This window comes from Pituophis catenifer, unplaced genomic scaffold (genome assembly GCF_029215685.1).
Source record: "Pituophis catenifer annectens isolate HBS135680 unplaced genomic scaffold, rPitCat1.0.hap2 SCAF_4, whole genome shotgun sequence".
Taxonomy (NCBI): Eukaryota; Metazoa; Chordata; class Lepidosauria; order Squamata; family Colubridae; genus Pituophis; species Pituophis catenifer.
In genome coordinates, this window is record NW_027256884.1 from 127841580 (window position 1) to 127858015 (window position 16436).

The following is a 16436-nucleotide window of genomic DNA, read 5'->3' on the forward strand; positions in this document are numbered from 1 at the left end:
TGTTCTGTTCTGTTCATTACACTATTATTCTATTCTATTCTATTCCTTCCTTCCTCCCTTCCCTCCCCTCCCCTCTCCTCCCTCTCTAAGTGGCTTATTATATCAGCCAATTGCCCTCAACAATCTGGGTCTTCATTTTACCGACCTCGGAAGGCTGAGTCAATTTTGAGCCGGTCAGGATCGAACTGCTGGCAGTGGACAGAGTCGGCCTCCAGTGCTGCATTCCAACCACTGTGCCACCACACCAACAGGAGGAGGAAGTGGGGAAAGAAGAGGAAGGAGAAGGGAAAAGGGAAGGAAGGAACGGAGGGGAGAAGGAGGAAGGAAGAGAGGAAGAGGAAGGAGGAGGAAAGCAAGAGGAGAGGGGGAAGGAGAAAGGAAGGGCAATAGCACTTAGACTTATATACCGCTTCACAGTGCTTTCCAGCCCTTTCTAAGCAGTTTACAGAGTCAGCCTCTTTCCCACAACAATCTGGGTCCTCATTTTACCGACCACGGAAGGACGGAAGGTTGAGTCAACCTTGAGCCGGTGAGACTCGAACTGCCAAACTGCTGGCAGTCAGCAGAAGTAGCCTGCAGTACCGCACTCTAACCACTGCGCCACTACCATTAAGTACTAAATGCCACAGTTGTGAAAACAAACATTGCAGTCCTTAAGCAAGCCAATTATTTGGTATGGGTGTGGTTTTGTCGAACGCTGCAAACGGCCATAAATACTGGTTGCCAAGCACCCAAAAATCGATCATGTGACCGGGGGGGTATGAAACTTCTAATCTGGGTTGTATGTATCCCTCGGATAGGTTCTAAAGTCACTAAGCAACCATAAAATGAGGATTATCTCCATAAAACTATAACAAAGGAGAATATTTGTAGCTCAGGGATGAAATAAGGGGTCCTTGGTGCTCTCTCCTGCAAGAAAACATCCAAGCTCAGAAAATATAAATTTAACATGGCAACAAAAGAAGATAATATCTAAAAGATTTCCTTGTCCAGTCATATCCGATTCTAGCGGACGGTGCTGATCTCCGTTTCTTAGCCGAAGGAACCAGCACTGTCCGAAAACAATTTCTGTAGTCATGTAGCTAGCATGGCTATACAGAATGCTGTGAACTTCCTACCGAAGTGGTACCTATTTATCTACTCGCCTTTGCATGCTTTCAAACTGCTAGGTGGGCAGGAGCTGGAGCAAGGGACAGGAGCTCACCCCATCGTGTGATGCTCGGGTCTCGAACTTGGGCTGTCGGATCTCTAGCTGACAAGCTCAGCGTCTTTTAACAGCAGCACCATCGCACCTCTCTTAACATCTAAAGGTAAAGGTTCCCCTCGCACATATGTGCTAGTCGTTCCCGACTCTAGGGGGCGGTGCTCATCTCCGTTTCAAAGCCAAAGAGCCAGCGCTGTCCGAAAACGTCTCCGTGGTCATGTGGCCGGCATGACTCAACGCCAAAGGCGCACGGAACGCTGTTACCTTCCCACCAAAGGTGGTCCCTATTTTTTCTACTTGCATTTTTAACCTGCTTTCGAACTGCTAGGTTGGCAGAAGCTGGGACAAGTCACGGGAGCTCACCCCGTTCCGCAGCACCCGGGATTCGAACCGCTGAGCTGCCGACCTTTCGATCGACAAGCTCAGTGTCTTAGCCACTAGGGTTACGTAAAACGTTCTGTGCATACAACAGCAATTTCTATTAGTCTGTGACCCTGCCCAAATACATATTTCATCTGGATGTGGAACCTGTGTTGTTAGATCCAGGCACAAACCCAGAAGCTACGATTGAAGGACCTGTTCTGGGGTGGGAATCATAGGGACAGAGGTGAAACCAGAGAAGGGGCTAAGAGGATTGGAGAAAAACAGTGTACAGGTAGACCTCGACTTACAACAGTTCATTTAGTGACCATTCAGTCACAACGGCACTGAAAAAAGTGGCTTAGTATTTTTCACACTTACGACCATTGCAATATCCCATTGCAGATCATGGACACATGATTGAAATTTAGACATTGGCAACTGACTCATAATAGTTGCAGTGTCCCAGGGTCACATGATCCCCTTTTGCGGCCTTCTGACAAGCAAAGTCAATGGGGAAGCCAGATTCACTTAATGACCAGATTGCTTGCTTATCAATGGCAGTGATTCACTTAATAACTGCGGCAAAAAAGGTCGTAAAACGGGGCAAAACTCACTTGACAAATGTCTCAACATAAATTTTGGGCTGAATTGTGGTCGTAAGTCGAGGACTACCTGTGCTTGTGTCATACTGTGCTTGAATCCAAGTTCTGTGGTGGTCCTGTGGAGAGAATCGGGAGGGGAGAGGAAAACAAGACATTCCAGATGTGCTGTACTCACTTCACAAGACCGTCTTGAATTTCTCTTGGACGCAACTTGGAACAAGGAAGGAGTGGCAGGCTTGAGTCATCTTGACGGCCCAATCTCTTGGAACTGGTCCAGCTGTACCTACCAAGCATGGTGACAATGATTTGAGAAGAAGACAATGTCAGCGTTCCAAGGATCGCACCCATAGAAAACAGAACTCCGAGGCAGGTGAGTTCTTCAAAGAACAGTTTATTGCAGAGGTCTTCAAACTTGGCAGCTTTAAGACTTGTGGACTTCAACTCAGAGCCTTGGTGGTGCAGCGGACTAAAGTGCTGTTAAGTAGCACTTAGCTGCCAGCTGCCTGCAATTACCGCGAGTTCAAATCTCACCAGGCTCAAGGTTGACTCAGCCTTCCATCCTTCCCAGGTAGGTAAAATGAGGACCCGGATTGTGGGGGCAATAAATTGACTTTGTATAAAAAAGAACATCGCTTAGGGGGGCTCGGAAAGCCCCCCTAAGCAGGTATATACAAAAGTATGAAGGCTATTGCTTAACGCATTGTAAGCCGCCCTGAGTCTCCGGAGAAGGGCGGCATATAAATCAAACCAATAAATAAATAAATAAACTCCCAGAATTCTCCAGCTGGCTGGAGAATTCTGGGAGTTGAAGTCCACAAATCTTAAAGCTGCCAAGTTTGAAGACTTCTGGTTTATTGGATACATCCCATGGCACAACTGGTGAAAGCCGACTCTGAAATTTCACACAGCTTTCACTTGATTAAAAGTAAAAGTTTCCCCTTTCCCGCACAACCCCGAGTCACTGATCACGCTGTCCAATCCAAGTGCTGTCCAGTCGCTTGGTTACTGGCTCCTCCTCTGGCCAGCCAGTTGTAAGAATGTCCTTGGTTCCCACAGGAAAACTTTATCGTTTTGGCGAGAAAACCCCATCTAATTATTTTCCCCCCTTTCCACCGGGGTGTGGCAATCGTGGAGCAATCCAAGATGGCTTCGGCCAGGCTCACTTCAGGGTTGACGGTGGGAGACATGAGACAGGGGACATCTCAAGCAAGAGAAAACAGATTTATTCTTTGTAAACCCCGAAGGTAGGACAAGAACCAATAGGTGAAAAGTAAAATATTATACAGGTGCTCCTTCAGAGGTGGGCAGCACATGAATTAACAACCGGTTCTCCCCGGCATCGAAAATGTGAGCGCATGTGCTCACAACGCTCGCATCACTCGCGTCCCTTTCGCAAATGCGCGTGGTCCCCTGTGCATGCGTTTTGCTCGTGCGTGAGCTTGCACACATGCATGCGGCTTAAAAAACACGGCTAAATAGAACGGCATAGCACCAGGCAGGTTACAACTATCATATCGTCACCGCTACCGGCTCGGCCGAACCGGGAGGAACCCACCACTGCTACCAATGTCAACAAGGACACGTTCAGGGGTGGGCTTCAAAAATTTTAGCAAGGGGTTCTCTGCCCGGTTGCTGGGTGGGCGTGGCCATGGTGGGCGTGTCCTAGTCAGCCTCCTGCACCACAGCGGGGACTGGGGTGGGGTTTTTTTTGCCCTCCCCAGGCTCCGGAGGCTTTCCTCGAGCCTCTGGAAGGGTGAAAATGGCCTCCCCAGGCTCCGGAGGCTGGAAACTGACCTATTTCTGGCCTTCCTGAAGTTCTGTTAGGCCTGTTTTTCGCCTCCCCGAGCCTCTGCACGCACCTTGCACATACCTGCATCCAAAATGGGCCACATGGGGACTCCTGGGAGGGGCGGGGCAGGGTGGGTGGGGCGGGGCCAGCCAGGAGTGGGATCTGAGGGTTCTCCATACTGCACAGAATCTTAGCTAGAGGTTCTCCCGAACCCTTGCCAACCCCCAGCAGCTCACCTCTGACCACTGTACTCCTGGACTTATAATCATTTGTTTAGTGACCATTTAAAGTTACAATGGCCCTGAAAAAAGTGACTTTACGACTGTTCTTCCTACTTATGACCATTGCAGCATCCCCCTGATCAGGTGATCAAAATTTAGATGCTTGGCAACCAATCCATATTTATGATGGTTGCAGTAATTCCAGTGGGGAAATGTAAAATTTGTTACTACCGGTTCTGTGGGCGTGGCTTGGTGGGGGGGGTAATGTGATGGGGTGGGCGTGGCCAACTTTTTTTTTTTTAACTTTTAAGTAAAAAAAAGAGGTTTTCTACAACCTCTTCGGCCGAAAAGGTTGTTAAAAAAATGCTTTTAAAAGCCTCTGACGATCTGGCAACTCAGCTGGGATCATCAGAGGCTTTTGTTTTCTTTTAAAATTTTTTTTTTTTTTTGCTTTTAAAAGAAAAAAAGCCTCTGACGATCCCAGCTGAGTTGCCTGATCATCAGAGGCTTTTAAAAGCATTTTTTCTACAACATTTTCGGCCGAAGAGGTTGTAAAAAAAAATGCTTTTAAAAGCCTCTGACGATCCCAGCTGAGCCGCGCGATCATCAGAGGCTTTTTTTTTACTTTTAAAAGCATTTTTTCAGCCAAAGAGGTTGTAGAAAAAATGCTTTTAAAAGTAAAAAAAAGCCTCTGATGATCGCGTGGCTCAGCTGGGCATGGGGGGCTGGCAGGGATTTTTGCTACCGGTTCTCCGAACCACCCGCCACCATCACTACCGGATCGGGCGATCCAGTCTGAACCGGGAGCATTTCACCCCTGAGTAATTCCCTTTTGCCATCTTCTGACCAGCAAAATCATCAAGGAAAGATTCACTTAACAACCATGTGACTGACTTAACAACTGCAGCGATTCGCTTAACAATTGTGGCAAGAAGTGTCATTAAACGGGAGCAAAACTCACTTAACGACGTTCTTGCTTAGCAGTGGAAATGTTGGGCACAATTGTGGTCGTAGAGACTTTGCAATGAGATGTTACACCCTTTCCTCTGCCGTGTGTGTGAATGTGTCTCCCCTGCGTGATGGGTGAAGAATACAGTCCATAGAATGTTCCAGAATAAATCGGAGAAATGTTGGAAATGTCATCAGACCCCAGGATCCTACTACCACATGTGATGGACATGCGTAGAAACAAGGAGATATTGGACTAAGATACACAAGTGGTTGGAAAAAATGATAAAGAAACATATTGATTTTAAACCAGAGATATTTTTATTAGGGATCGTACCGGAGATATACAATAAAGAACTGCAATATTTAATTGTGAATCTCTTGACAGCAGTCGGAATTGTATTTGCTAAAAACTGGAAAGGAGAAAAATTACCTAATGATGAAGAAATTATTAAGAAAATGATGGAATGTGCTGAAATGAGCAGATTGACCTTTGAAATAAGAGAACAGGAAGACAGACAGTATTATTTGATATGGGATTTATTTTATCAATGGATAGAGAATAAGAATTGGAAATAATTATGATATAAATGGATGTTCAAGACTCAACACTTTCTTATTTTATCAAGCTGGCCTGGCCTAAATCTTCTCCCCTTTTTAAAATGTAAATTTTAATTTGTTTTTAAATTATGGGGTATTTTGAATTTGTCTCAGCCAAATTATTTAATTCGTTTTTATTCTATTTTAAATTTTTGTATTTATGTGTTTTATTCTGTGGCTGTTCACCGCCCTGAGTCCTTCGGGAGTAGGGCGGTATAGAAATCCAATAAAATAAATAAATAAATGAAATAAACGTTGAAATTTTTTCAAAATAAGTTAGCATGATTAGTGATAAACTGAAGAGAGGAGGAGCTCAAAAAAATGCCACCGTCTGTTACACCGTCTTTGATTGTATGGAATGATAATGGTTTTTAATATTGTGTTTTGTTTTTGTTTTTTGAAAATAAAAAATTAATAATAATAAAAAAAAATATGGTCCATAAAAGGACTCTGATTGGCTGGAGATTATGTGGATTGTGTGACATCACCTGCGAGGCAGTTTCTGACAGTTGGGCTCGGACTCAGTTCTGGTCGATGCTGGGCTGTTTGGCAGAGGCCATTTCTCTTGTGGGAATTGATGAGCCTTTGGTAAGTAAGGCAGAATGCACAATGGCGCAGTGGTTAGAGTGTGGTACTGCCTGCAATTTGGTAGTTCGAATCTCACCAGGCTCAAGGTTGACTAAGCCTTCTGTCCTTCCGAGGTCGGTAAAATGAGGTTGTTGGGGGACAAGAGGCTGACTCTGTAAACTGCTTAGAGAGGGCTGTAAAAGCATTGTGAAGCGGTATATAAGTCGAAGTGTTGCTATTGCTAAAGCCTTAGTAAGATACCACACCTAGAATATTGCTCCCAAGTTTTGGTCACCACGTTATAAAAAAAGACGTGGAGACTCTAGAAAAAGTACAGAGAAGAGCAACCAGGATGATGAGGGGACTGGAGGCTAAAACATACGATGAACGGTTGCAGGAACTGAGCATGGCTAGTCTAGTGAAGAGAAGGACCAGGGGAGACAGGATAGCAGACTTCCCATATTTGAAGGGCTGCCACAGAGAGGAGGAAGGGGGTCAAGCTATTCTCCAAGGCACCTGAAGGCCAGACAAGGAATAACGGAAGGAAACTGATCAAGGAGAGATTCAACCTAGAAATAAAGATAAATTTTCTGACAGAGAGAACAATCAACCCATGGAACAGAAGTTGCCTTCAGAAGTTGTGGGAGCTTCATCACTGGAAGCTTTCAAGAAGAAACTGGACTGCCATCTGTCAGAAATGATGTAGGGTCTCCTGCTTAGGTGTGGGGGTGGACTAGAAGACCTATGAGGTCCCTTCCAACTCGATGGCAAAATGATGGTTTCTCTAATCCCCATAATAAACAAGCTTGGATGATGCTTTAACCCAATTCAGAATAACGTGTTGATTTAACTTCTTTTAACTGACATTTTTCCAAAGGTGAACATTCTCCCAAACGAGGAAAACCCGAAGGACCTTGAGAGCATTCGAAAAAAAGCTTGGAAGACCCCAAAAGACCCCATTGTTTTCAAAGTCATGGTGAAGGACTGGGAACAGGAGAAGAAAGAACTTCAGAAGATGCTCCGAGAACGGGACGACACCGTGGCAACCCTGGAGGCCCGAAACCAGATATTATTTGAGGCCAACAAAACTCTCCGTTCCGAAATCAAGAAGGCCTCCATACAACTTGTCAAATTTCAAGAATCCAGAGTTAGTCAGGACCGGGCTATTTTGCGTATCAAGCGAGAGACGGAGCAAATCCTGAGATACTTGAAAGAGTTGGAGGCGAAAATCGTGAAGGACAAGCAACAATATGAGGAGAAGAAGGAGTCCGCGGAGGTGGAACGCATGGTGCTCGATCTTGAAAAGATCTGCGAGGCGCAGGAAAACAAGATCCTCTCTCTGGAAGAACGGTTTGAGCAGTTCTCCTTCAGAAGGTTGGAGATGGACTCCTTGCTGTAAGAGAAGGAAGAAGGCCAAGCAGGAGGAGGACTTTGGAGACCTGAGACCTTCTATGCAGGAGAAGATGATGGTGGTGATGATGCTTGGCCTGGAATTTTCACACCTCTTGCTCGTCCGGTCTGGCAAAGATTTGGCGCCTGGGAAGCGATGGTGACCTTGACCGAATGTCTCCAGTGGCTGTCCAAGATCCTGGCCATCTATCCTGGCCAAAGGCAGAGTGGCTTGTGGCCCTTTGGAGCCAGAGTCCTGTGGGAAAACTACTAGATGTGGAATAACGATCCCATCCGCTTTCTATCTACAGGAAATTTCATATATTTCTTTGGTTCCAATAAAGGATTCCTCACTTCAGATCTTTGGTGCTGTCTCAGAACTAACTTGGCTTTTTATCTACATCTGGGTTTCCAAATCAACAGTACATGAATTCTTCATTAAGAATAGAATGAAAGAAAGAAAGAATAGAATAGAATAGAATAGAATAGAATAGAATAGAATAGAATAGAATAGAATAGAACAGAGAATAGAGAATAGAGAATAGAATAGAATAGAATAGAATAGAATTAGAATAGAATAGAATAAAGAGGGAATAGAATAGAATAAAGAGAGAATAGAATAGAATAGAATAGAATAGAATAGAATAGAATAGAATAGAATAGAAAATAGAATAAAATAAAAATAGAATAAAATAATAGAAAATAGAATAGAATAGAATAGAATAGAATAATAGAATAGAATAGAATAGAATAGAATAGAATAGAATAGAATAGAATAGAATAGAACAGAGAACAGAGAATAGAATAGAATAGAATAGAATAGAATAGAATGGAATAGAATGGAATGGAATGGAATGGAATGGAATGGAATGGAATGGAATGGAATGGAATAGAACAGAGAATAGAATAGAATAGAATAGAATAGAATAGAACAGAGAACAGAGAACAGAATAGAATAGAATAGAATAGAATAGAATAGAATAGAATAGAACAGAACAGAGAATAGAGAATAGAGAATAGAATAGAATAGAATAGAATAGAATAGAATAGAATAGAATAGAGGGAATAGAATAGAATTAGAATAGAATAGAATAAAGAGGGAATAGAATAGAATAAAGAGGGAATAGAATAGAATAGAAAAGAATAGAATAGAACAGAACAGAGAATAGAGAATAGAGAATAGAATAGAATAGAATAGAATAGAATAGAATAGAATAGAATAGAATAGAGGGAATAGAATAGAATTAGAATAGAATAGAATAAAGAGGGAATAGAATAGAATAAAGAGGGAATAGAATAGAATAGAATAGAAAATAGAATAAAATAAAAATAGAATAAAATAATAGAAAATAGAATAGAATAGAATAGAATAGAATAGAATAGAATAGAATAGAATAGAATAGAATAGAATAGAATAGAATAGAATAGAATAGAACAGAACAGAACAAGAAATCAGAATAGAATAGAATAGAATTCTTTATTGGAGTGGAGAATGAGGGGTATACCTTCTCTTGGGCTTTGCACTTGAGCTTCCTGTTCCTGTGCAAGAACATGTATTCTATTTTTTTTTTCATTTTTTTTATTTGATTTATATGCCGCCCTTCTCCAGAGACTCAGGGCGGCTTACAATGCATTAAGCAATAGCCTTCATACTTTTGTATATTTTATACAAAGTCAGCTTATTGCCCCCACAATCCAGGTCTTCATTTTACCTACCTTAGAAAGGATGGAAGGCTGAGTCAACCTTGAGCCTGGTGAGATTTGAACTTGCAGTAATTGCAGGCAGCTGATGTTAATAACAGTCCTTTAGTCTGCTGCGCTACCAGGGCTCTTGATAACTGTTGTCAAACTCCCATGGAGCCAGGACTGTTGTCAAACTCCCATGGAGCCATGTAGGGGTCATGTTTGTCTGAATCAAGTTTGTTTGAAGTTTGCCAGGTGATGCAATGTCCTTAGAAGAGTGTGCAATACAGTGAGCTCTGTATTATCTGCTAGATAATCCTATTAGGTCCTGGAGGGTCATAGCTTAATCTCATCACCCTGGATCTGGCGGTCTTTTGTCTTGTAGATAGGTTGGCCCAGTCTTTCTTAATGAGCACCAAATATCTGCCCGGAGCAGGGAGCTGCTTTCTGTCTTTAGAAACACGTTTCTCCTGTAGGGGAATATAATATTCTGCCTTTTTAAATATTTCTCAAAGTATTTCATTCTTCTAGAAGGGGTGACTTCCTTCACTGCTGATACATTGCAATGCAAGGCTCATCCTTCCTAGACAGCCTGCAACCTCAAGGGAAGCATTTGCTATTCTGTAAGCATGTAGTTCTTCTTGTGAGCCTGTAGGGGGCTCCCTTTCTAAGGAGGCTCCACAAATTCAGAATAACAACGACAGAATAACAGATTAACCAGGGGTGAAATGCTCCCGGTTCAGACCGGATCGCCCGAACCGGTAGTGATGGCGGCAGGTGGTTCGGAGAACCGGTAGCAAAAATCCCTGCGCCGCCCCCCCCCCCCAACATGCTCAGCTGAATCGCAGGATCATCAGAGGTTATTTTTTTTTTACTTTTAAATGCATTTTTTCTACAACCTCTTTGACAAAAAAAATGCTTTTAAAAGTAAAGAAAACAAAAGCCTCTGTCGGTCGCGCGGCTCAGCTGGCATCCTCAGAGGTTTTTTTTCAAAGCATTTTTTTTCTGCAACCTCTTGGCCGAAGAGATGGTAAAAAAAAATGCTTTGAAAAGTCTCTGACGATCCCAGCTGAGTTGCCTGATCGGCAGAGGCTTTTCAAAGCATTAGAAAAAATGCTTTGAAAAGTTAAAAAAAAAAAAAAGTTGGCCACGCCCACCCAGTCACATTATCCCCCCACCACCAAGCCACGCCCACAGAACTGGTAGTAACACATTTTACATTTCACCCCTGAGATTAACAGAGTTGGAAGGGACCTGGTAGTAAAGGTAAGTAGTAAAGGCAAGTAAACTGGTAGTAAAGGTAAGTAGAACCCCCACCCCTGCTTCACAGGGTGCTCTCTCTCTGAATGTCAATCCATTTGGGAAGGATGCAGCCCATAAAAGATCCTGATTGGCTGGAGATTGGCTGTGGATTGTGGCCTCACCTGTCAGGTGGTTTCTGACATCCCTAGTTGATGCTGGGCTATTTGGCAGAGGCTGTTTCTCTCGCGGGAACTGAGGATCCTTTGGTGAGTAGCTGGCATGATGGTTTCTCTAATCCCGACAGTAAACAAGCATCTTCTCATCGGGAACCTAGGATGAGGCACTGATGCTGAATTCTGAATTGCGTGTCGATTTAATTTCTCTTTAATTTCTATTCTATTCTATTCTATTCTATTCTATTCTAGTCTAGTCTAGTCTAGTCTAGTCTAGTCTAGTCTAGTCTAGTCCAGTCCAGTCCAGTCCAGTCCAGTCCAGTCCAGTCCAGTCCATTCTATTAATTTCAATTCAATTCAATTCAATTCAATTCAATTCAATTCAATTCAATTCTAGTCTAGTCTAGTCTAGTCTAGTCTAGTCTAGTCTAGTCTAGTCTAGTCTAGTCTAGTCTAGTCCAGTCCAGTCCAGTCCAGTCCAGTCCAGTCCAGTCCATTCTATTAATTTCAATTCAATTCAATTCTATTCTATTCTATTCTATTCTTGTCCAGTCAAGTCCAGTCCAGTCCATTCTATTCTATTAATTTCTTTTCTTTTCTTTTCTTTTTTCTTTTCTTTTCTTTTCTTTTCTTTTCTTTTCTTTTCTTTTCTTTTCTTTTCTTTTCTTTTCTTTTCTTTTCTTTTCTTTTCTATTCTAATTTCTATTCTGTTCTGTTCTGTTCTATTCTAGTCCAGTCCAGTCCAGTCCAGTTCAGTCTATTCTATTAATTTCTATTCTTTTCTTTTCTTTTCTTTTCTTTTCTTTTCTTTTCTTTTCTTTTCTTTTCTTTTCTTTTCTTTTCCTTTCCATTCTATTCTATTCTATTCTATTCTATTCTATTCTATTCTATTCTATTCTATTCTATTCTATTCTATTCATTTCTTTTCTATTCTATTCCCTCTTCATTCTATTCTATTCTATTCTATTCCATTCCATTCTATTCTATCCTATTCTATTCTAAATTTCTTTTTTTTTCTATCCTATCCTATCCTATCCTATCCTATCCTATCCTATCCTATCCTATCCTATCCTATCCTATCCTATCCTATTGAAGCTATGGTTTAAATCTGTCCACCTGTTGTGAAAGTGAAGAGTTTACTTACATATTCTAACTTTGCTTGTTCACCAGCAGAGAACGGTGCCGGAAACCGATCACTTTCACCCCAAGACCATGATGAAAACTGCAGCGTCCCTTCTGAGGGACAGCCGAGAAAGCTTAAAGAAGGAGATCAGGAACTTAAGAGTCAAAGTGTCCAACCTTGAGGCAGAAAACCCAGAAATTATCAAGAATACCCTCATGAATGAGCAAAAGAGGAGCCCGGAACGCCAAATCAGTTGTCTGGAAAAGGAAGAGAAAGAATTTCAGGAGATGTTCCGAGAACTGGACGACACGAGGGCAACTCTGGAGATCCAAAACCAGACCTTGTCCCAGACCAACCAGATGCTCCATTCCAAAATCCAGAAGGTCTCCAACAACCTAATCAGGTTTCAGGCCTCCAAGGTTAGCCGGGATCAGGATATTTTGCGTATGAAGGAGGAGGTGGAGAAAATTGTGGCGGACGTTCAACGGGTAGAGGCGAAAATCGAGACGGCCAGGCGGAGGTACGAGGACAGGAAGAAGCAGTCCGCCGAGCTGGAACACATGATGGTTGAGCTCGAAGGGATCTGCAAGGCTCAAGACAAGGAGATCCTTTTCCTGGAGGATCGACTGGGACAACCGTTGCAAAACACTCTGTTTTCGGTCTTATCTGGAGGAGCTTGGGTGTTGGTGGCTTTAATGGTCGGTCTGGGATTTTCAAACCTGGTCCCCTTCCTGATCAACTCTTATTGCCTGAGAACTGATCGTTGACATTTACGACTTCTTTAACTAGGTATAGGACATCCTGTCCCAAAATCACCCCCGGAAATTGTTGCCTTGTTGAACAAGAATCCTGGGGGGTAAATGTAGAAAACTGGTAAATAAAGAAAAAAAAGGGTGTTTCTTTTCTATATTCAGGAAATGTAATTTAGTTCTTTCATCCCGATAAAGAATTACGGGTAATCAGAGTCCGAATAGAGCCAGAAGGGATCTTGGAGGTCTTCTAGTCCAGCCCCCTGCTTAAGCAGGAGACCCTATACTCGTGATGGTGAACCTATAGCATGCGGGCCACAGGTGCCACACGGAGCAATATCGGTGGGCACGCGAGCGTTTCCCTAGCTCAGCTCCGCATGCGCGCCGGCCAACTGATTTTCGGGGCTTCCGGGCCCACCAGAAGTCAGGAAACAGGCTGTTTCCGGCCTCCAGAGGGCTGTTGTGACTCCGACCCCCGAGGCTGACTTATCAGAGGGAGAAGGCTCCGAACATGAAGGAGAGGAGTTGGCCAGGCCTCCCTCTCCAGGACCCTCCTCTCTGGCAATGCCTCAGGTGTCTCCCGAGGGAGAAGAGATTGGCCAGGAGCCAGGTATCTCCTCGCAGTTGGACAGTGACGGAGATAAGTCTTGGCTGGATCCACACCAGCGTCGGAGAGACAAGCGCACGCAGCAGAAAAGGAGATGTGCCAGAGATTAGGCTGAGTCACTGGACCACACCCCACAGGGGTTAAAAGGGGGTGAGGTGGCCATTCAGACTCTGTGACGGACAAAACTAACTACTAGCGAGTCACATTGTATCTTTGAAACAACGTTATCTGCCTTGGATTTAATACGGACTGGACTTGACAATTCTTGAACTGTGTGTATCTTGTTTGGGTTTATCTATCAGAGGAACAACCCCTCCCTTTATGGGTAAAGTTCTTGGCAAGCAGCTACTGGGTTGCTGCCAATCCTCTTATTGAAAGAATTTGTTGTCTGCCAGTTTTATTTAACCCCTGGATATCTGTTTGTGTGCGTGTGTGAGACGGGGACAGAACAAGGGCCTCCGGGTGGGTGGGGAAGTCCATTTTTGCCCTCCCCAGGCTCCTAGAAAGGCTCTAGAGCCTGGGGAAGGCGAAAAATGGGCCTACCGGACCCATCGTGCCATCACGTGCCAAAAGTGTGGGAGCGTGAAGGGGGGTCGTGTGTGTATACGTGGGGGGGCAGGCTGCAGTGAATTATGGGTGTGGGCATGCGCGAATGTGACCCCCCCGCACTACCTCACTTTTGGCACATGATGACAAAAAGGTTAGCTATCATTGCCCTATACCATTTCAGACAAGTATCTTCTTAGTAGTCTCCAGTGATGAAGCACTCACAACTTCTGGTGGCAAGCTGTTCCAATGGTTAATTGTCCTCATTGTTAGGAAATCCTTCCTTCATTCCAGGTGGCTTCTCTCCTTCATTAGTTTCCATCCATTGTTTCTTGTCCTGCTTTCAGGTGCTTTGGTGAATAAATTGAACCCCCCCCTTCTATGTGGCAGCCTCTCAAATATTCGGCTTACGGCCACAATTGAGCCCCAAATTTCTGTTGCTAAGCAAGACAGTTCCTAAGGGAGTTTTGCCCCCTTTTACTCCCCCTCTTTCCATAGTTGTTAAATGAATCACTGCAGTCGTTCAGTTAGTAACACGGCAGTTAAGTGAATCTGGCTTCCCCGTTGACTTTTCTTGCCGGAAGGTCCTTAAAGGGGAAATCACGTAACCCGAGGACACCGTCATAAATACAGGCTAGTGGCCAAGCGTTTGAATTTTGATCGTGTGACCACAGGGATACTGCGACGGTCGTAAGCGCGAAAACAATCATGAGTCACTTTTTTCAGTGCCGTTGTAACTTTGAACGGACACAAAATGAATGGTTGTAAACCAGGGTGGGCTTCAAAAATTTTAGCAACTGGTTCTCTGCCCGGTTGCTGGGTGGGCGTGGCCATGGTGGGTGTGGCCTAGCCGGCCTCCTGCACCACAGCAGTGGGGGTGGTTGTTTTTACCCTCCCCGGGCTCCGGAGATTTTCCTCAAGTCTCCGGGAAGGCAAAAACAACCTCCCCAGGCTCCGGAGGCCCTCTGGAGGCCGGAAACTGGCCTGTTTCCAGCCTTCCCGAACTTCTGGTAGGCCCGTTTTTTGCCCTCCCTGAGCTTCCGCACGGTCTTACCTGCATCCAAAACGGGCTGCGTAGGGACTTCTGGGAGGGGCAGGGCGGGATGGGCGTGGCCAGCGAAGAGTGGGATTTGGGGGGTTCTCCAAACTGCACAGAATCTTAGCTGGAGGTTCTCCCGAACCCTTGTGAACCCCCAGCAGCCCACGCCTAGTTGTAAGTCAAGGACCACCTATAATGGCTTTAGATTTTAACGGAACGAGATTGGCTCAGGCACAATTTCAGACCTGAAACCAGAACCAGATGGGCTAAATTACAATTTCAAGATTTGTTTTAAGTTTGCAGCCTACAGTAAAAGATTCCCTCTTTGATCACAAGAGGGAGTCAAAGATTACCAATTTGATTTCGCGGACAAGTTTGATTCTGAACTGACCAAGGCGGAAGCAGAAGCAGCTGGATTTCATGAGAAGCATCTCCGACCAACGTTGCAAATCAACTAAATTGAAGCAACCGGAATAAAGATTGATTCAGGTAGTCCTCGACTTACAACAGTTCCCTTAGTGACCATTCAAAGGGGTTAGACTAGATGACCTACAAGATCCCGTCCAACTTTGTTCATCTGTAAGGTTACAATAGCACTGGGGGAAAAAAACATTTATGACCCTTTTTCACACTTACGACCGTCGCAACACCCCCCCTCCACGGGTCACGCCGTTTACATTCGGCTGCTCTGCAACTGACTCACATTTACGACGGTTGCAGCGCCACGCGATCCCCTTTTAGCGACCTTCCGGCAAGCAAAGTTCAAATAAAAACCAGATCCACTTAAACAGGCTAGTTTTAACCACTGCAGCGATTCGCTGAACAAACCGTGGCAGGAAAAGTCGTAAAACGGGGGCCCGCGAAACTCACTTCACCAACGTCTCGCCTAGCAACATAAATTTGGGGCTCGATGGTGGTCGTAAGTCGAGGACTTTCCCGTACCGCTTTATACTGCGCTGGTGAGACCACGTCGGAACGGCGTGTCCATTTCTGGTCACCGACGACAGAAAAAAAGATTTTTCAAGAACCGACTGAGGCTCAGTGCCAAGTCAGCAGTGAGTTTCACAATCGAAGGCTTGCACAGTGTCTAAAGGTGCCCTTTGAACCATGAAATCCTGGATCTATAGTAAACTGGTTGGTGGCACCATTAATTCAATCTCCTTCCAAATATCTAGAACAATGTTTCTCAATCTTAAGAGGTCTGAATTCCAACTTCCAGAATTCCATGTTGACTCAGCTTTCCATTCCTTTATTTATTTTTTTATTTTATTTTTTTATTTAATTTGATTTATATGCCGCCCTTCTCCGGAGACTCAGGGCGGCTTACAATGTGCTCAGCAATAGCCTTCATCCTTTTGTATATTTATATAAAGTCAGCTTATTGCCCCCACAACTGGGTCCTCAATTTACCTACCTTAGAAAGGATGGAAGGCTGAGTCAACCTTGAGCCTTGGAGAGATTCGAACCTGCAGTAATTGCAGGCATCTGGTCTTAATAACCAGCTTAATAACAGGATGCCTTAGACCACTGTACTACCAAGGCTCCTTCTTCCAAGGTCGGTAAAATGAGGACCCAGATGGTTGGGGGCAAG